This window comes from Passer montanus, unplaced genomic scaffold (assembly GCF_014805655.1).
Source record: "Passer montanus isolate IOZ18808 unplaced genomic scaffold, ASM1480565v1 scaffold11, whole genome shotgun sequence".
Lineage (NCBI taxonomy): Eukaryota > Metazoa > Chordata > Aves > Passeriformes > Passeridae > Passer > Passer montanus.
In genome coordinates this window covers 10537528-10565172 of record NW_024357613.1, presented here as the reverse complement: position 1 = coordinate 10565172, position 27645 = coordinate 10537528, and the positions used below count along the sequence as shown (strand labels likewise).

Sequence of the window (27645 nt, the reverse complement as noted above, 5' to 3'; positions counted from 1 at the left end):
GTCAGTCTCTTCTCCCAGGCACCCAGCGACAGGATGAGAGGACATAATTCTAAGCTGCGCCAGGGGAGGCCTGGGCTAGACATTATGAAGAAATTCTTCACAGAAAGGATAATTAGATATTGGAATGGCCTGCCCAGGGATTTGGTGAAGTCACCATTCCTGAAGTATTTAAGGAAAGACTTGGATGTAGCACTTAGTACCATGGCTGGCATGACTAGGTGGTGCTTGGTCACAGGTTGGACTCATCTCGGAGCTCTTTCCAAACCTAATTGATTCTGTGAACAGAGACAACAGGGACTAGCAGGAATGGCACAGAGCTCACGAGGAAAGAAACACGCTCAAGTGGGTGAGAACAGCCAGGTGAACATTTGCTCTCCTAATTCTGCTACGTAAGGTTAACTTGTCATGAACCAGGTTTTGACTTAGTCAAGCAGAACCCAAGCACGGTTTTCCAGGTAAACACCAGATTTGTGCTGGATCATGACAAGTGATGTGGCTTTCCTTTCCTGGTATGCTTTCTGGGGGAGGCCTGGGGCAGGGCGATGGAGCCTAAAGGCAGCAACCCTCAGCCCAGGGAAGGTGCAGGGACCTGCGCACACCCATGCCAGAACCTGAGCTCACCCAGCCAGCCCAGCACGTGCAGGTCCCAGGTACAGTTCATTTTGCATAAGCTGATTAAATCCAACAGGTTTGTGCTCGTAAGTGCCCAAACATTGTGGGTATTTTGCCTCTGCCTGTCCCACTCAGCTTGCTTTAAAGAGCAGGCGGCGTATGTCCCAGCAGGGCCAGCCAGCCCCAAGCAGCTGCAGTGTCCCCATGGCCACTGGTGGCCTTCCCTTCACCCCCGTGTGCCCACGCAGGGACTCTCCTGACCTTGTCCTCACCGGCTGATGCTCCTCCCTCTCCAGGAGCACCCTGGTGCCTTTCTGTCCCCATCTCCATCAGAGCAGTCATACGTCACCCTGCTTAGTGCTTCTCCCCTCCAAAGCCGGCCGTAAGGAGTAAATAATCCTCTCTAAGCCCGGGGAAGGCAGGCAGTCTCCATTTTACACATATAGAAACGGAAGAAGGGGTGAAGAGGTTCAGCCTGTTTCCATCAGTAGATCCCTGAAGATCAAGCACACCACTGGTAAGCGTTTTAACTTAAGCTCTTAGGCAACACAGGGTAACCTAACAAACAAACCTAACAAGCAGGCGCTGAATGTTTATGATCTGTTTGTTTACGCGACACACAAAAAATTTACTCTGGGCAATTTCTCTGGGTATGTTCATTGTTCTGTGAGCTTGTGTGTGCACGTTTGTGGCTGTATCCTCTCCTCTAATCTTCAAGCTAATTTCAGCCAAAGAATTGACTGGAGGCAACAGAGCAATCCATAAGCTTCCTCCAGAAACATTTGCGTGGACTGCACAAGCCATATTTCCCATTCTCCCAGCCTAACTGCTACACAAGAAAGGCAGAAGGACAAACGAAAACTGAAGAAACCACAAGGTAGTCAGCTGCAAACCTCTCCAGCACAAAAAGTTGCCAGCCCACTGCCAGCATCACACTGGACATCCCAGGGATTACCCACCCTTTGGGTTTCTCATGTGTGTGGTTATTATGTAAGGTCATATGGTCTGACACATGCGTTCCTCGAAATGATGGGCTTCCTGGACTCCATCCAGAGGATCAATGAGGATTCTATGATTAACAAGAGCTTTGAGAAAACACTGCTATTCAGTCAGTTGTACCCTGCTTGGACAGTTAAAGGGGATGACTCTACTTTTCTAGGAGGTTCAAGACCCCAGTGGAATTAATTAATTAACGTGCTGGAACTCCACACCCGCATTACATGTTACAGATTGATCTCCAGTACCAACGCTGATAGACATTACCCACATGGAATATAAAAGTTGCTTTAAAAAGACAAGAGCCTCTTAAAACCACTTCATAATGTTAAGATTTAAAAGTCACTGAAATAAATGCTATCCGCTAACAAAAACATTTAAAGTGGGCGGCAATCCTGGTTCCAGCATACTTAAGCTTTGCATCAGAACAAAACTATCGTAAATTGGTTAAAAACCACAGTGATATGCAGTTGACACCCACGTATGTTATACTGGTTCCCAAGAACAAATGAAATGTGTATAATATCTCAGTATGTTCCATGTGTTATTGCTGTTAAGAATAATGCAAAGTACTTAAAATCTAAAAAAAAAAAGGTATAATGCAGTTGGAAAAAATATGTAAACTTCTCCTGTACACATAATACATATTTCTCTACATTCTCTATCAAATCAATATTGTTTACTAAAGCATTCTTTGTACAGCTAGCAAAAGATCAACAAGAGATCAGAATGTGGTATATAAATAAAATAATAGTTTTAACTATGATGTCTCCAGTCCTTTTTCCTGTATATTCCTACTGTAATACATATGCTAAAAAAATCACAAGGATCATTATTTATAATTATTGTAAAAATATATATAAATGCCACCTGAAACACAAAGTATTAAGCTGACAGATGTAGTCTCTGGATAACAGTGATTCCCCTGACTATTCCAAGTACTTGTAGTAACAGGAAATCAGCTAACAAAACCACCTTGGTCAGGAGCTACTGTCCTAAATGGCATTAAATACTACTAATGTGGAAGAGTGGTACATCATAGCAAATCTTTCCTCTATTTTTACAAAGAATGAAGTGCCCTCTGACTACTCACCCGGAGCTCCACAATACAGTAATTCTGACTGACAGACTCATCTGATTTCCAATCCAAAGTTTGTTTTATCTCAATCTGAGGAACTGAACAGATGCTTCTCCCATGAAAAATGACATCCAACCTGCTGCTGACAATTCACTAGTAATCCCAAAAACAAGAACTATGGACTTGCTGCATTTTTTTTTAAATGGTGCTTTTCTCCTAAATCCCAAGTATCCTTTCTGACAAAGTCCTACATGCAATCATCCACCCTGCTAAAGGAAGAGAAGTTCTGCAGGCTTTACCAGCCCACACCTCAGAGAGCAGCTGAGCAGCTGCTTACCTGCTGGTGCAGGGAATCTGCTCAGGGAAGGGTTCCCTGCTCTTACCTGCCTGCCAAGAGTTGGCAGAATATCACTTGCTTCCTTCAGTACTGGAGAACAGCCTCTCAGCAGAAGGTGCAAATAAAGCCTAAACCCCCTTCATTATTTGTTTCTCTTTTGTAAAACACACTCCAGCAGGTGATGCTGCCGCTAAATTTCTCAGGATTTGAATTATCTGAAAACACATTAGCAAAATAAATGAAGGTGAAACGGCATTTCAAATACCGGTTTCCCTGGGTTTTATTCCGCCTCAGAGGAAAAATTCACTAGAGAAAAAAAGTCTGCATCAGGTTTGGAACTAAAAATTTGGACTAAAGCTTGGAAATAAACTTGGACATGAAAAAACAGATCTTTTCATTTATGAAGGGAATGGATTATTAACTTTCATAATCTCAAATTCTCTTCTGGGTAAACAAGACATTCAAGACAGAGCATAGACAAAAACCAGATACCTACATGGATAAATAAAAAAACACAGGCAAGAAAAATAACCTTTTAGGAAGACCATATTAAATGCATACAAACCCCTTTCTCTCAAAACCTAGCACTTATTTCCCTGCATTTATTTTCCCACACTTAGCAGATAATTTCCCTAACATCCCTGAAAATACCAACACTGATTCTAGGCATTATTAATGAGCACAGGCTCCATCTCCTAACTGCAATAATTGTAGGCTGAACTTCATGTAGTAAACATCACATTCCACAGACTGATGAGCCAGCTCTCAGATAAACATGCTTGCTTAAGTATCAAGTATTAACACCCTATGGCAATCTGAGTCCATGCACAGTGACTCAGTGCAATTATTCTGAGTGTAACAATAAGTGGGCAGTCATGCAGATTTGTAACTTATTGGTTTAAGCACAAAATTAAACAAGCAAGAGAAATTAATGAAAACTATTCAATTTTAGACCAGACTGAAGACAAAATATGAGTAAGTATTATAAACATGACATAATCTCATTTAAGGAGACTGTGTAACACATAGGTTTTACAAATAGTTACAGACATTAATCTTGTTACATTTATTTCCAGAGTTTTATTCAGTAACAGGATTGATTGGCTGGAGAAACACAGGCTCAGACAAAAAACTAGCTGAAAGCTCTATTTTTGTCAGTGACAGATTCTTTTCTTAAGTAACTTGTTTTGTTGTCTTTTGTTCCAGGACTATAAACATTATTAGCAATTCTCCAACTGGCAAGAGAGGCTGAGATGTTTTGTCTTCACCATTCTGGATAGCTTTTTGTTCTCTCACACAATCTAAGCGCTGGGAAGAGGCAGCAATTTTGACTTCCCTTCCCTGTAAGATCACCTTTCTTTTGCTCACAACCGGGTTTTTCTGCTGAAGCAGTGAGGGGAGAACTGCTCCATGGCTCACCCTTGCTCAGGGAAGAGATGGGTTGCAGATCCTGATAAGTGGAACTACTGCAACCTATGAGCTTACATATCTGACAACCAACATTACCATCCAGTTCCCTGTCATTAATTTGCTTCCTATCATCACTGACTTCCCACAGCCAACCTTCTGCATGGCTTTCATGTGGCTGCAGTTATTTCTGTTTGCACCAAGAGGTCATTTCATATGTTGCTAGCAGAAGGGATACTGCTTTCTTCTGTGACTTCAGGCAGCTTTTAGGAAACAAAGATTTCCTGCCCCGTTTCCAACTAGAGGCAAAGGTCAGAGAGTCTAACAATGAAGCACAGTGTTGCAGCTTGATATTTTTGTGCTAAAAAATTTACCCACAAAAGCAAAGAGGACAATTGCTGTATAAAACTCCATGCACAAACACATCCCATCCAAAACACGTTTGTAGCCCAAGCAAGGAATTGTGCCCACTCAAACAATGCTGTTATGGATACATTTCACAAGAAAGATGGTATGTTACTATGCAAAGGGCCAACACTTTAAAAGTGGTACATCTGGAGTTTTGTAACAAATGAAAAGTACAATCCATGAGTACAAAACAGGATACCTTCCTTGCTGGACTCAATTGCTAATGGTCACATTCACACTTCACTTCCATGCTGTGACCTGTTCCAGAGTCTCTGCCATTCCCTCGACCTACCAAAAGCATTTACAACCAAGGGGTGATTTCTTTAAATCAACATTATCTTTCACTTTTCACTAACAAGGCTACATCTGATCTACCATTCTCCCTCTGTGATATTCCTCATAATCAGGATCCAAGAGGAAACATTGGAACAGCTTTGCAATACATTTTCAGAGCAATATAATAGTGCTTGGAGCACCAAGGCCTCACTACATATTTATGAGCTCCGATTTTCAAACAAGACCCTTCCCAGGCAAAGGAAATAATCACCAAAAACCCAGAGTGTTTTGTTATTTGGACCACAGTTTGTAAGCATGGTCTTTGCTGTCTCATACAGGGAATGGGTGCTTTGTGTTAACGTTCACTATAGCTCTTCTACTCCATTTGGAGGAGATGGGACCCTAAATCAGCACAGGTCAATGCAGTGTCTCCCATCCCTTTATCTATTTCACTGGATGCTGGATAGTGGTTTGCTGGATGTAATACACTGCATTTCATTTTGCTCATTTTCATTTCTGCAGAAGATAAGTGTTCCCCACAGAGTAATACTTTTTGTTTACATTTTTTTACAAGATTCCCAAATGCATAATTCAGAGGAAATACTGTCAATATAATAGTTTATACTGTACACAAGAAAATGCCTTCTCCGATCACACTCATGATCCAGCCCACCATCAGCTTCAGGAAGTAAATCTACAGAAGCTTCAAGACAAGGTGCAAAAAGACTAACACTAGTCAATCACAGAAGAAACTACCCTATCCTGTCTCTTCTGTTTCCCTTACTGTGCTGGAAACCAAGCTCTGAGGAGGATGCCTTTGCCCCAAAGCACTAGACTGTCAGCTAGCAACTTTTTCCAATAGCTTCTACCCTGGAAAACCTTACTCTTTTGGGTTACTCACCAGGATGGAGAAAAAGCTCATTCAAACCTCTAAGGCTTCCTCCATAAAAAATGAAGCTGAGCCACTTTCTCTGCCCCAGACATTCAGGCACACCTTCTTCTGCAGCCTCTGCAACAACCATCCAGCCACTCATGCAGGTGACAGAACTCACCATGTAAGGTGCTCATCACAGCACTTCCCAAACTAGTCAAGCATGGGTTGGAATAAGGACATATGCAGAACAGAAATCCAGCTGCTCTTCCTGAATGGCTTCAAAGAAATTAAAATCCTCCATCTACTTGCTGACTTCCTCCATTTAAGACAATTAGTTAAATCAGCACACATCTATCACTGTAAAAACCAGGTGTGTTGTATCCAAGGTTTGGAGAAAGACAAAAAATATTTACTATGTAGATCGACTAGCTGTATATGAGCAAAACAAACTGAACTCCCTCATGCATCAACAGCCAAGAAAAAAAAGAAAACTTATGGTTGCCTCTTCAGCTGGGCAGAAGCAACAAGCAGGGCTTCTGGCAGGTTGATTAGATGACTTCTTTTTTAATTACTCTCCAAGTAGGAGAGAGGCAGGAAAGGAGGTCTAAGGCTGACAGAGAAGCAAAAGCATGCTCTTCTCATGCTCCAGTTCCTGAAGACCTATTGCCTGACCTGCAGTACACCCGTATTTTTCAGTAGTCCTCCATCTCCCTACTCTTGCTCTACAGAGACCCTGGCTCATACTCCAGCCTTCTGTCCCCACATTTCCTGCCTGTGCCCTCCATACCTTGGTCAAAGTGGCAGAGGAAATGACATGGACAGTTGAGAGTGGCTGTAAAGCATGCAGGACTTATTCAGTGGGACCTGACACCAGGAGTCCCTTCTCCAGCCCAGGTGAACCACCACAGAGTAGTGGCATGGGTTTCCTGAACCACTGGAGGGCCTGCCAAACTCAGCCTCTGCTCCAGCACAACATTCCTCTGCCCAAGGGAAATCATTTCCCCTACTGACTTACAGCTGGCTAGCTACTACCCCCACCTCGCTGGTGAATGCAACATACACAAGCACATGGTCTGCAGCTGCAGAGACAAACCCCAGGGGAGGCAGAGTGATTGATGTGCCATATACAGCCTGCCACCAGTTGAGAAAGTTCCCATCTGAAAGGATAAATTGCTTACCTTCAGCATCAGAATTCCTCACACTGTCTTAGATGAAGGATCAGTCCCATGTCTAAGCCAAACCCTCCCCTATTGATAAAATTCACACAGATCCATAGAGGAAAAACTTGTTTCTCATGTGACTACCAGGAACCATGTGCTTTTACCTGGTGTTCCTCCCTTTCTGAGGACAGAGAAAGGTGGGTGAAAGGTACTTCTTCCTACGGCCAGTGTTTCAGTGTGGCACAGGTCTCTGCTGCCATCACAGCAGCTGCAGTGACTGGGAGCACCAGCCTGCTGTGCACGGGGGCCAGCCTCGGGTGCAAACCTCACTCCCTCTGAGCAGTAAGTATTGTGGCCAGACTCCTGGTACCCAAATTAACCTCTTCTCAATTAGGCCAAAAAATCCAGTATAATGCTGCTCCCCATCTTAAGCAGATCCTGTTGTCAAGGTGAGGATGACAGCTTTATGTGTTACAGGAATTGTTTTGTACCAAAGCAGGGAACAAAATGAGTGATGGTGGGAATGGGACAGAAAAGCTATATGAGTGGTGGAGTGCATCCTCACAGCCAAGGAGAGACAGACTGGTTGATGGTAGATTCTTGCATCTCATGAGAGACTACTGATGACAATGCCAACAAGACAGAAATGAAGCAAAAAGCTAGATCACTGAGACTACTAAATGCCAAGAGGCACAAAAAAACATATGCAGAAAAGCTCATTAATCATAAAATACCCTCCTGTGCCTTGCATTGGGGATCCAAAATAAACACTGGGAGTTTTAAACTCTTTTCAAGAAATTACACCAAGCGACGTGAATTCTGGATGTGTCCATGTTTGGGTTTCTAGGCAATAAGGCTTCAGTATAACTCTATTCCATGCCAGGTACTAGTTTTAAAATGGAAGTCAGACCTCCTTGACATGCGATGGTGGGAGGTCTAAGATACTGCACATGACCAAATAAGTCTACATCTCTGAAGACAGTGTGGGATTCCCCCCCACACACACTTATATGAGAAGCAGCTGCTTCTTTTTGGTGGTAGTGTTCGTGTGTTTTTAATGTAAACGCATTTCCCCTTCTCCAGAAAATGTTCCCAGGGTATTGTGGCACCCTGAGGATAAGTCTTGCGTGGCATTTTGCTTGAAAGGAAAGCTGAAGTTTTCTCCTGCAGAGAACTGAGGAGACTCCACAGCCAGGGTCCTCCCAGAAAAGAGGAACACCACATTGCCAGAGGAAAACAGAGACCAGGAGCTCAGAACTGACCTCAAGATTTCCAATCTTCTTACGTAGTAACAATGCTACCCTAGCACAATATATGTCTGCAGGTTTGAGATGTTAAAACAAGGCCCCTACAACTAAACACTAAAGTAAGCTATAGGTAAGCAATCTGAAAATGAGGACCCAATTACATCAGACTTTGGGAAAACTGCTCAACAAGAACAGTTTATTACATAAGATCCAATTTTAGGATCATATAAGGGTGTAAGAAGTTTTCTCTTTCACTTTTGCCCTTAATGGGGAAGGTCATTTTTGCTGAGGACCAAATGACATTACTGCAGACTAAGAAGAATAAACAAAACTGGAGGATGGAGACCCTACTGTGTGTAGCTGCAGCAACTCCACCCCAACACGTGTCCATCTTCCTCCTTGATCTTCTCTACTGCAATACATTGATGCCATCCTTTTACCACTTATGAGAAATGCAGCTAAATGACTGAGTTTGAAATGTCATTGAAGAAAGTGGTCTCTTTATTTTTCTCTAACATGAGCATTTCATTTACAGGGGTTTTACTAGAATCACAGAATTGCTTAGGTTGGAAAAGAGCTCTAAGATCATTAAGTCCAAGCATTAACCCAGCACTGACAAGACCAACAGTAAATAATCATGTCCCCAAATGCTACACATGCATGGCTTTTAAATACATCAAGGGACAGAGCCCACCACTGCCCTGGGCAGCTGGTTCCAATGCTTTACAGCCCCTTCCATAAAGAAATTTTTCCTAATATCCAATTTACACCTTATCTGATGCAATTTGAGGCCATTTCCTCTTGTCCTACTGCTTTTTACTTGGGAGAAGAGACTGACCCCCCCCACCTATCTACAATTTCCTTTCAACTAGATGTAGATAGCAATAAGGTCCCTCCTGAGCCTCCAGGCTGAACAACCTCAGCTGCTCCTCCTAAAATGTGTATTTCAGACCAGCTTTGTTGCCCTTCTGTGAACACACTTCGGCACCTCAGACAAGTCCTTCTTGTCGTGAGGGTCCCAAAATAAAACACAATATTCAAGGTGTGGCCTCACCAGTCCCAAACACAGGGAGACAATCACTTCCCCAGACATGCCTTTAACAGCTGTTCTGATCCAAGTGGATATATGGTTGAAGAGAGGAGAGGGTAAGCCAGGAGCCTTGCAGTGAAAACTTGGCAGTCCTCTGGAGAAGCCCCACGTGAATCCATACTTTCAGCTCAAGTTGCCAGACATACATGACTGCAGAGCCATGAGATTTTGGCTTAGCCAAACAGGAATATGGCTGCCCTATCTACTGCTTTACAGCAGCAAGACTGATGGTGACACAGTCTAACACAAGGTGTGCCACAAAGCCAGCAGAAGAGCATGTGTAAGGCATGACAGATGCTTTGTAAGGCATGTCCTCAGCGTCCTCCGACCAAAGAAGCACAGTGCATAAAGGTGGAAGGGCTTTTCTTTTCTTGCTGGAAACTCATCAGAGCAATACCCACCACAGAACTTAGCATGCTCATTGCTGATGTCTGCAGTGCCACAATTCTGGCTCCTAGCGCCTTGTCTATGCCTATTTCAGAGTGGCAAAGGGAATAGCCTTATTTTAGTGTCTAATTCAGTTATCTTAACAGGCATGTTCTCTGTTCACCATAAACCTTCTTTGTATCTGGTAAGTGCATCTGGGAGGAGAGGGAGTAAAGGGAGGAAGGTATTCTGCATTTATGTTTCCATTAATTCAGCATGAGAAACTGATCAAATGTTCATTTATTCAGTGTTCCAGGACACTTCTTCCAGACACTATAGTTTCTCAGATACCAGCATCTCCCTCACCTACATATTCACACTAATCCATATAAAACTATGAGTCATTACACAAAGTTCCATCCAGAAGAGTAAGCCATTCATCCTTTGGGGGAGGAGGAGGAGAGGGAAAATTAAGAGCTCTTTCCAATTTAATTGGCAGACTTTACATTTTTGTTCTGCTTCCATTGGAAAGTGTGGTGCTAATTTTTCTGCCACAGCTTGCAACCACGGTGAGATCTCAATCTGCTTCATTTATGTCCACCAGCAGGACTGCTAAAAAAATAAAATAAATCAGAACTGTATTTGCCGCGCCTCTGGTCAGTGTGCAAGCTCTATGTGCTGAACTAACACTTGCGTTATTTCAGGGAGTCAAGCGTTTTAAAGCTCCCTGCAACTGCTAAGTGCCTTTTGCAACTGCTCAAGCCTTGGTGTGGTATTCTTGAGAGCACAATACCTTCTGAACTCTTTTTGAAAAAGAAAAGTAGCATGGATTCACTCACAGTGCTCTGCAGCACACCCTTGACTTTGACTTTTATACCATAGAGCACAATTATGCCCCACCCTGTCTTTTACTGTACCTTCTAGTCACAAACATGATTTCCTGTAAGCAAGCAGCTTTTTTGGGGGCTAACTGTGAAGATACTTAGGAAGCAGCTAATTAGAACAGGTATGTGGTTGTAGTTCCTATATTATCTACTTTAACACAAGAGTTTTAATTATGTGATTCCCTTTCCAGTGTGGAAAGAGTACTGAACTTTGACTGTCTTCTCATTTTTACTCTTCATATAATTCCGGATTTTTTCTTCCTCAGATGCTTCTCGGCTTTGCATTTTCTAATCCAACCATTTTCTCCCTCATTTTCTAATCTAACAATTCCAGCCTGGCAGCTGCACACACATAACATTTATGACTATTTCAACTCAACCTCCCTCATCTTGTTCCTTTTTTCACACAGCTCTTAAATCACGACCTTTCCCTCACGAGCAATTCAGGGGCCATTCCCACTGACTGTATTACCCAAGAGGCATGAATGGTCCATTGGTGCAGGGACCATCCATCAGCCTGCAGCGCTGAGTTGGTTAATTCCACAGGCGTTGCTGAGCTCCCAGGGCCACCAGCAGGTAGCACTCAGCAGCAAATCCTCTGGTGGAGGACTGGAACCATCTACTTGAGCTGCTCCCGGAGCTCCCACAGAGCTCATGGAGGGATATTTGGGACACCTGAGCTATACGTGGATTTTGGTAAGTGGATTGCAGGGTTACAAAGAACAGCAACCCGAAGTCTAAAGCAATTATACACAAAAGACACCAAATCAGCACTCTTTCTGCAGGAGATAAGCTAAAGCCAAGCTGCCATGAGACTTTCAGCACCTTTTCCCAAATTAAATCAGTTTCATTCTGTGTAACTTTGCTAGTGATTCACTCTTAAATCACGACCTTTCCCTCACGAGCAATTCAGGGGCCATTCCCACTGACTGTATTACCCAAGAGGCATGAATGGTCCATTGGTGCAGGGACCATCCATCAGCCTGCAGCGCTGAGTTGGTTAATTCCACAGGCGTTGCTGAGCTCCCAGGGCCACCAGCAGGTAGCACTCAGCAGCAAATCCTCTGGTGGAGGACTGGAACCATCTACTTGAGCTGCTCCCGGAGCTCCCACAGAGCTCATGGAGGGATATTTGGGACACCTGAGCTATACGTGGATTTTGCCAAGTGGATTGCAGGGTTACAAAGAACAGCAACCCAAAGTCCAAAGCAAATATACACAAAAGACACCAAATCAGCACTCTTTCTGCAGGAGATAAGCTAAAGCCAAGCTGCCATGAGACTTTCAGCACCTTTTCCCAAATCAGTTTAATTCTGCGTGACTTTGCTAATGATTTGTGGATCTTTTAATGATGCATGGATTCATTGATCTTTGAGGAACATCAGATTACCCTGCACTTACTCCCTTTCCAAAAATGTATCAAGCCTTAAGGCTTCCACAATGGTTGTGTATCAACACTTTCTAAAGTGTCAAACATGCAAAGAATTACTGTTGGGTCCTTCAGTAGCCATCTCAGTTGACAAGGAGAGAGAAGGTGGCACAAACATCAGAAAGACTGCTCTGCACCTCTGATATCTAATAGCTACAACTGACAGTTCAACTTGCTTAAGCTCCCCTGGAGCAGAGCATCTGGAGCTACTGTCAATCAAGCTGATGCCAAATATTCCAGGTACCTTCATGCAAAAACCACACTTTCCTTCATTAAAAAAAAGAGGAGTATGTAAACTATATCCTGCTCCACAGCAGTGCGGGACATGAAGAAAAAATAAAAAAGAAAAAAAGGAATCACAGGCACAAAAGCAGCATAGCCTGCTAAGAAAGAAGTATTACATCAAGTAAGGTGTGCATGTGTAGGTCTGCTCCCTTCCATTTCCACCTCCTTCCTAACCTAGAACATGTAATTTTAAACAGTGTAGCTTGGTGGACGATAGCATTTCATCTGAAATGTCAGGGAATACAAACCACATGCAATACATTCAACAAATATTCAAGGCATTAAGAGGCACCTGAACAGTTCAGGAAAATTACAAGCCCTCAAGTAAAGACTTCGAATCACAAGGAACAAATCTGTACTTGCAAATGTAAACACCAAGCTTTGTGGGGTACGGCTGCAAAAGGAAGGCATCTAAAGAGAGAGTGTTTCCTCACAAAATCCAGGTATTTAAGCTTTCTTTTTAATTTCTTTTAAGGTTCTCCAACAGTTTGTATTAGGTATTTAAAACTCACAAGCCAATTATTTAGTCTCAAAAAGCTATCCTTGAAATCAGCTAAAAGTATGCATTTTTGCCTGAGTAATCAGGGAAAACTCTCTTTTCTCTTTTAAAAATGAACTTATGCTTCTCGCCCTCCAAAAATTACGGAAACTTTTAAAGGCAGAAAATGCCATGGGGGGAGGAAAAAAATTAAAAAGAAGAAACGCAACACTAGATAATTTTAAACCCTTCACATACCTAAAAAGGGCATATTAAACCACAACCTTAGTCATAAACCTCCAGTAAGCGCGAAGACGAAGTACCGCGGGCGCGACATGCAGCCGCTCGGCTGCCGGCGAGGCAGCGGCTTGGAGCGCACCACACACGCCAAAGGAAATGGGTGTCGTACCTCGCCTGCCTCCAGCATCTCCTCCTCCACCCCCCACCCTCCCAACCACCTGTAGCAGCCTCGGAGGAAGCAGACATGCTCCCACATACTTTCCAGCTATGCCGTGCCAGCCGCAAAGTATGCACGCAGCCAGCAACACATGTGTGAAAATACATACGTGGGGAACCAGCATCGGGTCTCTATGCAACGATTAACCTCGTCTGCGAGCAAGCCAGAATTACCTTCTGATTTTTTAATTTAAAAAACAAACCAGGAAAGCAGCCCAAGGAGGAAAAGAGAACCTCTCCATCGCATTCGTGCCCTTTCCCTTTCTCCCCCGCACGCACACCTACCCACACCTACACTGTGCTGGAAAAAGGCTGTAAGCATGGCATTACCACTATTGTGTCCTGGGTACAGGGAGCTGTGGTTTTGAGATTAAACACCCAGTAAATAAATTTTACCCTTTTGACCAGAATTTTCCATAAGCAATTGAACATTGGTTAGGAAAATAAAATAGAGAAATGTCTAAATTTCCTCTCATGCTCAGATGAGGCTGTATGGTTGAGATCACTTTCCTGTGATAACCTAAAATTAGGGCAAAAAGGACACACACCAAGTGCCAGAGAGAAGATGCCTGGCTATAGGGACTGTGGTATTGGGGACACTAGGAACTGGTGCCAGGGCAGCACGACCTGGTTTGGGAGCTCTCCTTGCAGGTGCCAGAAGTGCACCCTGCCTCTACCACCTTCAAATACACTGCTATAGGTATCTTTTTGTCAGTGGTCAGTCTTGAAGAGAAAGAAAAAAGAAAAAAAAAAAAAACCTAAACCAAGGGGGGAAAAGAATCATGTGACACCCTCCACTCCCCTAAATAACCCAACTGCCACAGAGAAAGAAATTTTAACCCTGTTAACCCCAAAGAAGAAAGGAGCAGAAAAAAGACTCAGAGAAAGTAACTTGTCTTCCAAAGGTCCTCTGGAAACTCTTGGGGTGCTTTGCCTATTCTGCAACAACGATCTCTCTTTGAGCCATTTCACGTTCACCGATGCGCTGGGGGAGGGACCCATGGGTGGGGAGGGAGTTAAAAATAAAAACAAACACTGAAAAGCTATTTGTAAACTGTTTCACCCCAGCAAACCCTTCAACTTGCGGTTTCTCTATTGAGATCACTTTCCTGTGATAACCTAAAATTAGGGCAAAAAGGACACACACCAAGTGCCAGAGAGAAGATGCCTGGCTATAGGGACTGTGGTATTGGGGACACTAGGAACTGGTGCCAGGGCAGCACGACCTGGTTTGGGAGCTCTCCTTGCAGGTGCCAGAAGTGCACCCTGCCTCTACCACCTTCAAATACACTGCTATAGGTATCTTTTTGTCAGTGGTCAGTCTTGAAGAGAAAGAAAAAAAAAAAAAAACCAACCTAAACCAAGGGGGGAAAAGAATCATATGACACCCTCCACTCCCCTAAATAACCCAACAGCCACAGAGAAAGAAATTTTAACCCTGTTAACCCCAAAGAAGAAAGGAGCAGAAAAAAGACTCAGAGAAAGTAACTTGTCTTCCAAAGGTCCTCTGGAAACTCTTGGGGTGCTTTGCCTATTCTGCAACAACGATCTCTCTTTGAGCCATTTCACGTTCACCGATGCGCTGGGGGAGGGACCCATGGGTGGGGAGGGAGTTAAAAATAAAAACAAACACTGAAAAGCTATTTGTAAACTGTTTCACCCCAGCAAACCCTTCAACTTGCGGTTTCTCTAACCAACTGCACAGCACACCTGCAGAGTGAGCTGGGGTAGGAGACACCCCTCCATAAACACCCGGGAGATCCCTCGCTGGGCTGCACCTCCTCGCGTGCTGCTCTGTGCAGGATGATGGCAACAGGTGCCCATGCTCCTGGGTATAGCCTAAACTTTACAGTCAAGTAATAAATGGAAGGTGGGCAGGGGACAAAACCACATAAATATATATATATATATATATATATTTCCTCAGATAAAAATGCCCCAAATACAATTTCAGCTTTGCAACAGTCAACACTGCCCTTATCTGGGCTTCAAGACATTCAAGGTCTCAGGCACCTGCTCATCCCTCCTTCACTCCACAATCTCTGACTAGCTAAAGAAAGCAGCTGTGCCAGGTGTTACCAAGTACAGCTATAAATCCTACAGCCTTCTCTGCCCCATCCAGGTGACCGGCAACCTGAAGTGCCAAACAGGGCAATTAATTGTCCCTCAAACCCAGCAAAGTCCCAGGAATGCCTGATGCCCATCTTTTCCAACATCAGTTCAGCACTCCATGTCTGTTGCCCAGCACTTGGAGCAACAGGGTGGGAGAAAAAACATTTCTCACAGTTCTGGTTTACTCATACTCCAAGAAAAGGGCACTAATTCTCACCTCTGGGCAGAATACTACTTTACAAACAAAAAAACACCAAGCAAATCCCAAACCACCTTCAGGCAGTGAATCAGCCATTGCTTGAGTCACACATGCACAGAGTGCACCAAACTCAACTGAGAGCTGCACCACCGACCTCAGCCTTTGCTCTTCACTGCGTGCCCACCCCCACCCTCACCCCAAAACTGGCAAGGAACTTCTCCACAATGCTCTGAAGATTTACATCAGAAATACGCAAGCAATGCTGGTGTGGGCATAGACATCCCGGAAGGTGGGGGGAGGAGGGTGGATTGCATTAACTAACACTGCTGATGCTGGAAAATGTGCAGGTAACCAGGAGGGGCAAATCCCAAAGGCTGGTGATCAAATAAGCATCCCCGGTACTGCTCTTTGTCCAAAGCTTCACTAAACTATTGAAACTTCCTGAGGTGCAAAGTATGACTGGAAGGGAAAACCTTTCAGAAGCCCTAATTCTTCACACTGGAACATGACAAATGGGATATTTTCGGTGTTTCCATGGAATGGAACTGGATTCTAGGAATCCAGTATGGGAAAATGGAAGTTCTTCTACCTTTTCCTCAAGACCAAATCATGTTTTTATTCTGACAACAGCTGAGCACAACAGAACTCTATGTCCCCATCATACTGCAGACTACAGACCCTAAAACCAAAGGTCATTCTTTCCTCTATCAGCTTTTGCATTGCTTGTTTACAGAGCTGTGGCACCAGGAAACCCTAAAACCACATGTACCAAAGGACAATCATAGAGAAGACAACTTCACTGCAAGAAACAGACTGCAAGTAGTGGGGGAAGGACAACAGGCACTTGGGGAAGGAACAAGGAAATGTGTGGGGCCAAGCAAACCACTTCTGGCATTCATGTTTACCACTGCCACCTTGCCCTACCCTTCTGCACATGCACACCCTCTCCAGAGCGCTCAAGTCTCATCTGCACTTTGAATTCCTTTGCTACTCTGTGTAGTAGTCAGCTCTTTCATGTTATTTTAGAGCAGACTGTAAAGACTTCAGTCCTGTAAAGTTCTTCTATGACATTACTGACCTTGTTGCTCTTTATGCTACTCCACTTTTCATAAGAAAGAAAAAAGTAGTAACATTCTCAAGTAATTCAATCAATTACTGTGTTCATCTTCAGAAATAACTGGCATCATTTTGAGATCAAAATATCTACCCCACTGCTATAGAAAGACTTCATACCTATAAGTTCTATACAGATAACACTTAACAGCGCAGTATTTTTTTTCTCTACCAAAACTCATCATGAAAAGCACCAGAAATATTTGTAGCAAGCAGCTAGTAACAATTACTACTTTCCTTGAAAGCTATTTTCACTAAATTAGTCTTGATAGCATCACAATTTGTTGAGGTAGGAAACAATAGAAATTAACTAGCCATGGCAATCTGGGGAGGGAAAAAGAATTAAGGAGGCAGTATTTACCCCTTGAAAATAGTACTTGGGAAGAAAAACAAGAAGCATTACACTGGCTAAATAACGTGGGTTGCTTGTACTTGTGCACTGCATTTGCAACCCTGTGTTTTGCTTTAGTAACTGGGGCTAGACAAAACAACTGGACTGTAGCCGTACAACACTGCATGTCAGACCTTTACTTTGATCTTACAAAATGGTAAAATTTTTTTAGAGAAAGTTTTAGAGATGACCTGAATGATACTCACAGCTTTTTAAGCTTGGAATTTGCTGGTTGGTGCATTAAGCATTACTCACTTTCTGAACAAAGTGGAAAGTTAACACAAATTGGCAGATGACTAACTGTCCAAGAAAGAGATTACTGAATGAATCACTGACTCTACTTTTAGTCTAATAATAAGACAAATGAAGAGGACCAAGAAGGGGAAAAAGACAAACAAAAAAATTTCCTTGCAAAGTGTTTAGATTTGCATCGCCTATGAATTTCCAGCTATGACAAACTATGCGTACATTTCATAATTTACCATGAGTTTTACATTGAGGTTAGCTTACTGACATGCCCCATGATTACTTCACAGCCTCACTTAATTTGGATTTCTGTAAGAACTCTGCTCCACACTTTCCCTTGGTGCACATTTAATAAGTTACAGGAACAAATTAAGGGATTGGAAATTAAGTTAAATTGCTGAGTTGAGTCACCAGCACTTGGCAGGGTACAGAACACACAAAAGTACCTCAGGCACAGCAGATACCTGAAGCTGACCTGAAGCAGAATTTAAGTTTCCCAGCTCAAGAAGAGGACCTAACCAAAAGGTTCCATTTTCATTTTTGCTACTCAGGGTCTGGTAAAAAGTTTGCCTAATGCACAACCAGCATTCAGTTTTGCAGAAAATCATCCCAGGGTGCTGCTCAAGAACACAGGAAAGGGGCAGCAGTGCCATCCCCCTCCCAAACAACAGCCACCCAGCCCCAGCAGCCTGGTGGGGTGAAGCTACGGGCAGCAAATCTAGGGGATCTGGGTTTGCCCCTCAGCAACCTGCACAACCACTGCTCCTCCCTGACTTTCCCACATTAGCCCTGCTGCTCCTTGGACCTGTGGTCTTACTCATCAAAGTGCCTAGGAAAATTAGCCAGGGTTAAGAAAATGGTAAATTGACGTGTACGAGATCAAAAAGCTGAATCAGCTCAGCAAAGCACAACAAGCAGATGGCTGAGCGGGACCTCAGGTTCCTACCCAGTGGCACAAGGCACTACCAGCTCTCAATTTCACCCTCTTGTGTTGAAGGATGATGTTAGACTCCCTCCCTCACTTCAGTAAATTCAAGTCACTTGGGTCATCTGCTGAACCTGTTACTCAACATTGCTTGCCATCATCCCCAGAGTGATAAAAGGTTGTGAGAAGACCCAAGGGTTTAGGAATGCAGCCACATGGTTCAAAAAATTCTCCACAGTCACCAAGTCTGCTCATCTCTTTGAGTGTAAAATTCTCAAGAGCTCATGACATCTGGGAGATCAGTGACATGACCTAGTTGCATGAGGCCAGAAACCAGAATCAGGTAGGAATTAGAACAGTTGTTACAGAATCACAGCATAGTTTGGGTTGGAAGGACCTTCTGGATCATCTAATTCCAAACCCCCTGTCATGGGTAGGGATGCCTTCCAGCAGACCAGGTTGGTCTAAATTCCATCCAACTTGGCCTTGAACACTTCCAGGTTTGGGCCATCCACAACTTCTCTGGGCAACCTGTTCCACTGCCTCACCATCCTCACAGTAAAAAATTTCTAATATCTAATTTAAACTTACCCTCTTTCAGTTATTTGAATATTTGCAGGAGATAGTACTTCTGCATTTTGTTAACACTGAAGACTCATTTGATTGAGTTCTGCTTTCCTCTATTTTTTCAATTGTTTGTTGCACATACAAGCTGGAAATAAATATTCCTAACCTCTCATGGCCTGGGAAGCAAGTTCCTACCGCCAAGCTACAGGTTAGGCTAGGCACAGGCTGCTACTGGTTTTCTGCAGAGCCACCACATTGCCAGAGCAAGACAAGAACAACCTTCAGGAGATGGGGCATGATGCAGTGACAGTCAGTGCACTTTGGGGACCAGATGCCCCATGGCCAGCTCTAAGCCTTTTAACAAGTTTTGGTTTAATTTGATGCATTATCCAGGTTCTTGACAGAACACCACAGCAGATGTAACATGCACAAAACTAACCCTACATGCAGACTGAGTAATTTCCTGCCAATTTAGCTCTCAGGGCTGGCCCTCTGCGGGATGAGACAGGTGCCAGGGCAAGCAAAGGTAAGGAGAGGAGAAGCTGAGCAGAATCACAGCCCCAAATTTGGCAGCAACATTGTCAGCTGCCATTCACAGGTCCAGCCCTCAGTGATTTTGGACACAAATCCCATTTCAGAGTCAAGAGCTCAAAACATCAGTGAGACCTAGACCCATTACACATTTGCCACGATCCAACCTTCTTGGCACATCTGATGGCAGGATTTTCTAAAGACATGCCGAACTCACAGTGCTGAACCTGTGTCCTCTCGAACTCTGAGTGACCACTGCCACCTTATTTTACAGTCTTTACTGATTATTCTTCTGTGAACTTCAGTAAAAATTGTCCCTAAATAAATCCCTTAAGTTGGATTTTGGCCTTTTATGCTATATCCATCTGAAAACAATAAAAACTGCCTTATTGCTGCCATGTAATGAACAACTGGATTTCCACATGTTGCAAAGTTTTATTTCCACAGGCTTCTGTACCTCTATTTTTAGTGTACTTCTCCCAGTAAGAGGCTACAAGACAAAGATTCTCCATCAGAGTCTGGTTACACAAGAAACTGACAAACACATCCAAGGTATTTCAGCATAACCAAAACCAACGACATTAATATATATGAATATTTAGTGGTAAAAGATGCCCACTGACAATGAGAGAGCTGGGATAAGTCTAGATTTTCTGAGTGGATTTTGTTAAAAACACACTCTGCTTTTAAAATAGAATAAGAAGAAACAAAGAATCATCATATCCTTATAAGGAATAACTTACTAGTATAAATATTGCAACAACAGAGAAAGTAAACATGGAGGCTTCACAAATGTGGGAATTTTCACTCTGACAGGGAAGGAAATACTAGCTCTGCTTCATGTATAGCCTTTAAACCTTGTAACAACACAGGCAACTTGAAAACAGATAGCAACACTAAATATTAATGCAGCAGATCAGGACACACAGATTGGACTACCATTCAAAGTACAACACCTTGAAAAAAATAATTAAAATTTTATATACTGTAACACCATGAAGGGCATGCTCTGCTTACATGAAAACAAAATAACCTTGCAACCTACAAGTAACACTTTCAAACAAAAAGCAGAATGTGCTAGAGGTTACTGCACTGTATTGAACACAGTGCAGAATCTTTACAAAAAGATAAACAGCTAAAAGGATTTGAAAACTATTACTTTTTAAGAGACAGAGGAAAATAAAATAATTTAACAGATTACTTTCGGATTTGCACTTTTTTCAGTATCGCTTTGAGTACTGGAAGATGCACGCTTCCTTCCAGGTAGTGACAGACACATCCTACAGTTGTCATTTATGTTTCAACTCCTATTTTCTGTTTATCTTCCTCTCCGCATCCTCTGACCCCCAGCTGAAACAGCAGTACAGGTCACTCAGCAGTCATACCGTCCCTCTCCTCACCAGACTGGAAACGAGGTAGAGAACAGCAGCTCAGCAAGATGAGGTAGTGTGCCAAGTCTTCCCCCAGCCGACATAAATACATTATATTTTCCAGATGCGCATCTCTGACATCGAGCCTAAGGATCGGCAATACTCTAAGGTGAAATGCAAATCACCAAGAAGACAGGAGAGGGGAAGACTTTTGCACTGCAAGCAGTGGTATAAGCAGGTTTTCTTTGGAGGGTACAAGATCTTTCACTTCTGCATAGCAAATCACTAAGTCTCCCATAAGTTTCAAAAAAAAAAAATCTCAAAGTAATATTTTCCAACCTTTCACTAAGAGTAGGGGTGAAAACCACACGTTCTAAAGGTCTTCCACAGTTTTATTATTAGAAGTAGAAACCCTACTGATACTGATGAGTCATTTGAATTGGCAGAAACCAAGAACACCCATTTTCTTCATGTGTTATAAAGCTCTCAGTGTGGTTTTCTATTAATTACTGGTCAAAGTAGTTGACTAAAAACAAAACAAGTGATGTGAACTCACCTTGTTTTTAAACCCTGCTCAATACCAGCCGATTTTCTTTATCACACTTTCAAAGACCGCTTATTTTTCACCCCATTCCACAAGAAGAAGAAAAATACACAAAAGACAACTACAAATCTAAACTCCCTCACAGTAAATCCAGAACTGCAGATGGCTAATTCACTCCACTTCTGCAAAGGCTTTTGTGATCAGCTAAGAAAGAAAGAAGAAAGGAGGGAAGAAAAAAAACCCAAAAACCACAACAAGAAGATCAGTTAAAAATCATCAGTCAGCAGCAGCTATCATTTTAGAATCCTTATGAGTAATCAGAATAGAGTCTGTAAATAAAGAAGCAGTTGTACAAGAGCATGAGCAGATGAAGGAATCCTTTCATGCTAGCAGCCAGTGATATTGCCACACAGGAGGCAAAAACAAGACTAAGAAATAGCAAAATTTAGAAAATTAAAGACAGCTAAAACCAGGTTTTTAAAAGTTTAATCATAATTCCTTGCTGCATTTAAAGAAGATTTATGCCATAAAAAGGGGTGGAGGGTAGGAGACTCCACAGCACAGCTTGCATTTGGAAGGGGAAAACACAATTCATAGGCTAGACTTGCCATACGCAAATTCAGAATGATGCTCAGGGGGATTTTTCGGTAACACCCCAGTCACAAAAAAAAAAAACAAACCCAAAACAACCAAACCCTATGTAATCAAAAAAAAACCCAAAAAACAAACAAACAAAAAAACCCAACACCAACAACTAAACCCCAGAGGTTTAGCTTGCTGATCAGCAGCACCAGAATGCACTTGGAGCGCAACCTCTGCAGCGGCACAATGAACTTCCACTTTACCCTCCGCACCTAGAGGAATGGCAGCCCGGCGAAATGACAGTGTGTTTTGATGTTGCTGGGGAAGAAAACCACAGCAAAGCAGTGACCGGAGAACCGAAAATAACCTTTGAACAGCGGCTCGGCACTGCCCGCGCCTCCTATTGTGGATAGTTTATAGCCAGGGTAGCTCCAAGCTGCACCAGACACGTGAGTCAGCAAGAGCGGCTCGTAGGAAACTGCTGACATGTTCAATTGCACTCGCACACACCGAACACACCTACCCGCTAAATAAAAAACAGCCCGCATGCAAATGGGGGTGAAGGAACACCTCCACACCTACAGTTCCTGTTTTCCTAGTACAGGTTTAAATTTTAAAGAGATTGCTCAAGAAAGAAGAAAAAAAAAAAAAGGCAAAAAAAAGCCCTCAGTGAATGTCAGCTATAATAAGTAGCTGTGATTAAGTCTCAAGGGTCATTTTGTTTATTTAAGCTGCTTTTCCTCTTTTCAAAAAAACAAAATTGCTGCTCCACAGCCCAGAAGCCCTGCGTGGTGACAGGCAGCAAACAGTTCCTGTTTTTCTTAGTGGGGAGACTCCTTTTGAACCTGTGCACCAAACCCCATCTACCCATCACAGCCCAGCTGATTTGTTTTCAACACTCAGGAGGAGAAAAAAAAAGCTTCAGGCTTCTGTTTCAACTTTTACCAGGGATAAACTGGAAATTCCCTTAATTTTTTGTTCCTAATACCTTTTTAAACATCTTGTTCAGCTGAGATAGCAGAGACAGTTGCATGCAAATGATATGTCTCAGGAATAAATCTGGGAGGATCTGACCATTTTAGGTTACCTTTCAAACTAAAAAGCAGAAAAAAGCATAGCTCAGGTCCCCGTGTGTCTTGCCCCTACAACCACCACCTGCACCACACCTCCTCCTTCTCCATCTCCTTTGAGGCACTGAATCTGAAATGTCCCAGCTGGCTCAGAGGGCAGGTTTGCACCAGCAGGTGTAAACGGCAAAGGGGGAGCAGGCACAGAAGCCACAAGGGCTGAGGGCTTACACACAGGAGCTGCAGATCAGCCCCCACTGTATTAGGAGCTTTTGCAGACAGTCTTTTTCAAGCTAAACAGGGACACATCTATTGATCTGCTGAGATGCCAGTGCAGCACAGGTGGTGTTCTTCAGACTGTTGCTGCGGCTCCTTCTGCATGAAGATCAATACAACCGAGCAGAGGAGTCTTCTGAGCCCAATTTTTGACAGATCAAAGTTCTGCCACACATGTAAACTTTTAGCATAAGGGCTTTCCCGAACTTATTCCCTTGTTCCTTTTTTTTGCCTTCTCTGAACATGTGGTTGCTCTTTGATCATTAGTTCTAGTAACTCAGAAGATGCAAGTCCATCACTGGTCATAAAGGCAGCATTTGTATACATTCCTCTGCTTGCCTGCTTTAAAATTGTAATTCATAGTCTAAGAGTGGCATAGTATGCAGTGCTCTTTTCAATTCACTACAAAGATGTTTCTGCCTATCTAAAAAGCAAGATGAGCACATTGCAACTCAGCTGGCTATATTCATACATCCTACATCTTCTTGATGCCAGCTTCAAATAAATGTGTAATATTCAGACAGCTGCCAAGGTTAGTATCTTTTGGCTGAATTTAAAGGAATGATGACCGTTTTTTGTTACAACCTGAATGAGTACTTTGAGCACTATTCCGGAAATCCTGCAGGAGTTACTGGGAGTGGAACTCTACTGCCCATTCATCTACAACAACAAAATCATTTGGGCACCTGCTCAAATATCAGTAAAGAACTGCAGTATCAGAACAACACTCTTTACAGATTTTCTTAATGCATCTGTAGTCTGCAGGAACACTGAAAGCTGCAGGAGTAACTCAGAGAAAGCATGAAGTTTAAATCTCAATTTTCTTCAGCACATCAATGGAATAATGAGTGGGTTTTCCCTAACAGCTCAACTCAGAAAACCCTTATATACAACCATCACACCCCAAATGAACTGAACTGGAAATTCAGACCCAGAGGTGAAAGAAGAATGCGTGCCTTCAAATCTAAGTCAGACCTGCTCGACACTGCAGGTACATTCTTAGTGTAAACTAAGAAGCCATTCACAAAGTATTCCTTTGAGTAAAAAGACATACACATTTTGATTTGAATATATAAACCATGTTCATACCACCTAAATTAAAACCACAAGAGACACTGCTCTTGTCACACAATAAATACTATTCAATTTTACCAAGTTTATTTCATAAAAACACCATTACTACTGAAAAGATTACTTTGCATATATTAATGTTACACATCTCATTTTTCAGCTCAGTGCCATAAACCTCTCTTTGCTATGGTCTGAGAAGTCTCTTTATCTGTGCATATGTAAAGCCCTACCCAAAAAGAATGTCACAGGCACACAATGACAAAACATTTATTTCTATTCTTTGAAGGAAAAAAAAAACACACACTGATTTTTTTTTTACACTACATCTTCAGAGAAAACCTAAAAGAAAATAATTGGCAATCACACTGCAGCCTCATTAAGAAAAAATGGCACTTCAGACTGAAAAATCAAGCAACAAAAGTTTTAAAATAAGCAAAGGCAAGCAACTTCTGTCACATATTCCACACTACACATCATCTCTACAGGGTTTTATTTTCAGCTCTCTTTGTCTTTTACTGTGCACTTGCAGAAAGAGATATGTAAGATTGCTATATATTATGGAGACTTTATTATTTCAATGAGTATCTGAAGACTTCTCCAATATCAAAGATTTATCAAAATCTCCTTACAAACTCAGGTTTTATGCCTAACTTCCCTTCCTGCCCAACACAAAAGAGCAAGCAGCCAATGTTTTCTTGCTGCAAAATTTAGGACTGAAAGCCAAGAGGAAAAGAGAGGAAGGCATCCCACCTACATCACCAGAGCAATCTGCCAGCATGCACATTACCCCAAGAGATGCTCCAGATGTGCCTCTGGGTCAGAAAAAGACCAGGAGTACCTGTCCTAGAACTGTTTCCCAGCGTGAGATACCTGAGCACAAACAACTGCTGTTGATGAACAGATCTGTCAGCATGTGCATTAGTCATCTATTCACTGCGTGCATCTCCCCCATCTACTCTCCACAATGGTAAAAGTTTAAAAAAAATGCAGCTGCTCAACCTCAAGTTTCACAGCAGAGTTGCCAGAAATGCACACTCTGCTTCTCTGGAGCATTTCTGCAAAAGGTCCCTAAATATCTTGAGAACCACCCTATCTCCAAAATCCCGGGGGACCTTCCTTGCCCACTCGGCAGCTGTGCACTGGCGTGCATCTGCTAAGAGTGGCTCGCCCGGCGTTACAGAGGAAACTAACAAGAAAACTAGACCTATGATCCTGATTTTTCAGTTCTCTACTTTTCCAATTAGTCACGGCTTCCTTCCATTCCTTGTAGAGCACCTTCAGAGCAGCCTTTGAAGCTGCAGGGTCAAATGTGAAAAGCAACGCTGAAAACTCAGGTTCAGTACGCGGCAGGGAAGCACAACGCCGATCCATTTTGCTGCACAGCTGCCCAGATCCCAGTGACAGGGGGCAGGCGGGAGGACACAAAAGGCAACGAGGCTTTTAAAAGAGCAAACCCACATGTGAGGTGGAATTTTATTTCTATTTGTCAGATGTAAAGCTCCTGGAACAGGGGTTTAAAGCTGTTGTCTATGGGGCTGTTGCAGCCTAACAAACAACCTTATCGTTTTATTCTACCCATCTCATCTCAGCAATTATCTCAAATTTCAGTATTTACATACCTGAAAAAGTCCATTTACCCAAGCATCATCACCCTCCCCAAACTGCAGAGCATTCCACCAGCTACGGCAGAATCTCAGGCAATTCCCAGCTCAAAAAAAAACAAAACAAAACAACCCAACCAAACAAAAACCCAACTTGTTTTCAGCTCGAGCCTCAGAAGAAAAAAAAAATTAAAATATGCACAAGTTTAGCGACAGTTCCAAAGTCTCTGAAAACGGGCTTTCATCACGAAAACACTGACACGGCTTCAACAAGAGAAAACAGGAACGCTGTAATTTCCCAATCTTTCCAACATCTTGAGGAGTATTTCGAATCAGATGTCGTCCCTGCCTCACGTTTATTAGTAGAGACTGAAAGCCGGGGTTTACTCCGGAGCTTCAACAACAAGGGCACAATGATCTCACGGCAACTGAAGCGATTTAACAAGACACCCGCTGCACGACCGAAATAGCCCTCTCCACAAAAGGAGAGGCACGGTTTCACGCTCAGCCTCTTTCATGACAGCCAGCGTCTCCGCACGCCGCGCCTTAGCGATCCTGGAAACTGTTACCGGAGTTCGCATCCCTCCCGAACCCGCGGGACCGGGGGCAGCGGGGGCGCGGCGGGACGCGCTGCCCGCCGGCCCCGAGGCTGCAGGTGGCGGCGGGGCCGGGCTCGGGGCTGCGCGGGGCTGCGCGGAGCGGAGCGGGCGGGCGCGCACGGACACACGCGCGCCCGGGCGCCCGCCGCGCACTCCCCGTTACGCAACGCGCGTATTTCCCACTTTAAGGAATGAGCGCTAAGCGCGCCTGCACAGCCCGCGGAGCGCCGGGGGCGGGGGCGCAGCCCCCCGCCTGACCCCGCGCAACAGCTGCCGTGCTTGCGAGGAGGAGGAGGAGGAGGGGAGAAGCCGAGCCCGCGGAGCGCCGGGGGCGGGGGCGCAGCCCCCCGCCTGACCCCGCGCAACAGCTGCCGTGCTTGCGAGGAGGAGGAGGAGGGGAGAAGCCACGCTGCCCCCCCGCACGGCCAGCCTCCCCCCAAAGTTCGCCCCCCTGCCGCCCGCTCCCCTTCCCCGGCGGGGCTGCCGAGCCGCGGAACAGGCGCACTCACCTCGCCTCCGCGCAACTTTCGGGGGTCGCCCCTGTCGCTGCAGCCTGGGCGGGAGGTGGGGGAGGCAGTGGGGCGGGGTGGAGTGGGCCCGGGGGTGGGGGGCTGTTACGGCTGAGGAGGTTTGGGGAAGGGGGAGGTTGCTCTTGTTGTTGCTGCTGCTGTTGTTTCGGAAATTCTTATTAGTATTTCTCTGCGGTCAGAAACCTGCACCCTCCCCCCCCCAAATGAAAAAAAAAAAACCCGACCCAGACGATCATCACATGGCGATTGCTTTGAACCAGCTGTTTCCAGAGCCAAAGTCTTGCGGAGAAAAATAAAGGGGGAAGGGAGGGAAGGAGGGGAGGGCTGGCAGGGGGGCCGGAGCCGCCGCCTCCCGCGCCCCGGCCCAGCGCCGCCCCCGCCCCTCAATCGCTACATTGTTGACATTCGCAGGCTGACGTCACCCTCCCCGCCCCGCCGCGCGCTCCATTCACAACAACGCTACGCCAACGGCGCAGCGCCCGCCGCCGCGCCTACGCCCGCCGCGGGCCCCTACGCACGGGGAGCGGCGTACGGCCGC

The 27645-nt window shown here is 44.1% G+C and overlaps 1 protein-coding gene across 3 annotated transcripts in view; it reads right to left on the bottom strand.

Annotated features, from left to right (window-relative positions):
- The window catches only part of BACH2 (BTB domain and CNC homolog 2), a 188670-nt gene extending 161227 nt beyond the window's left edge, over positions 1-27443 (bottom strand). For all 3 annotated transcript variants that reach the window (XM_039726943.1, XM_039726949.1, XM_039726958.1), the window contains exon 1: positions 27087-27443. The gene's annotated coding sequence lies outside the window, so the exon portion shown is untranslated. The remainder of the gene's footprint in view (positions 1-27086) is intronic.
- Between the last annotated feature and the right edge of the window lie 202 nt (positions 27444-27645).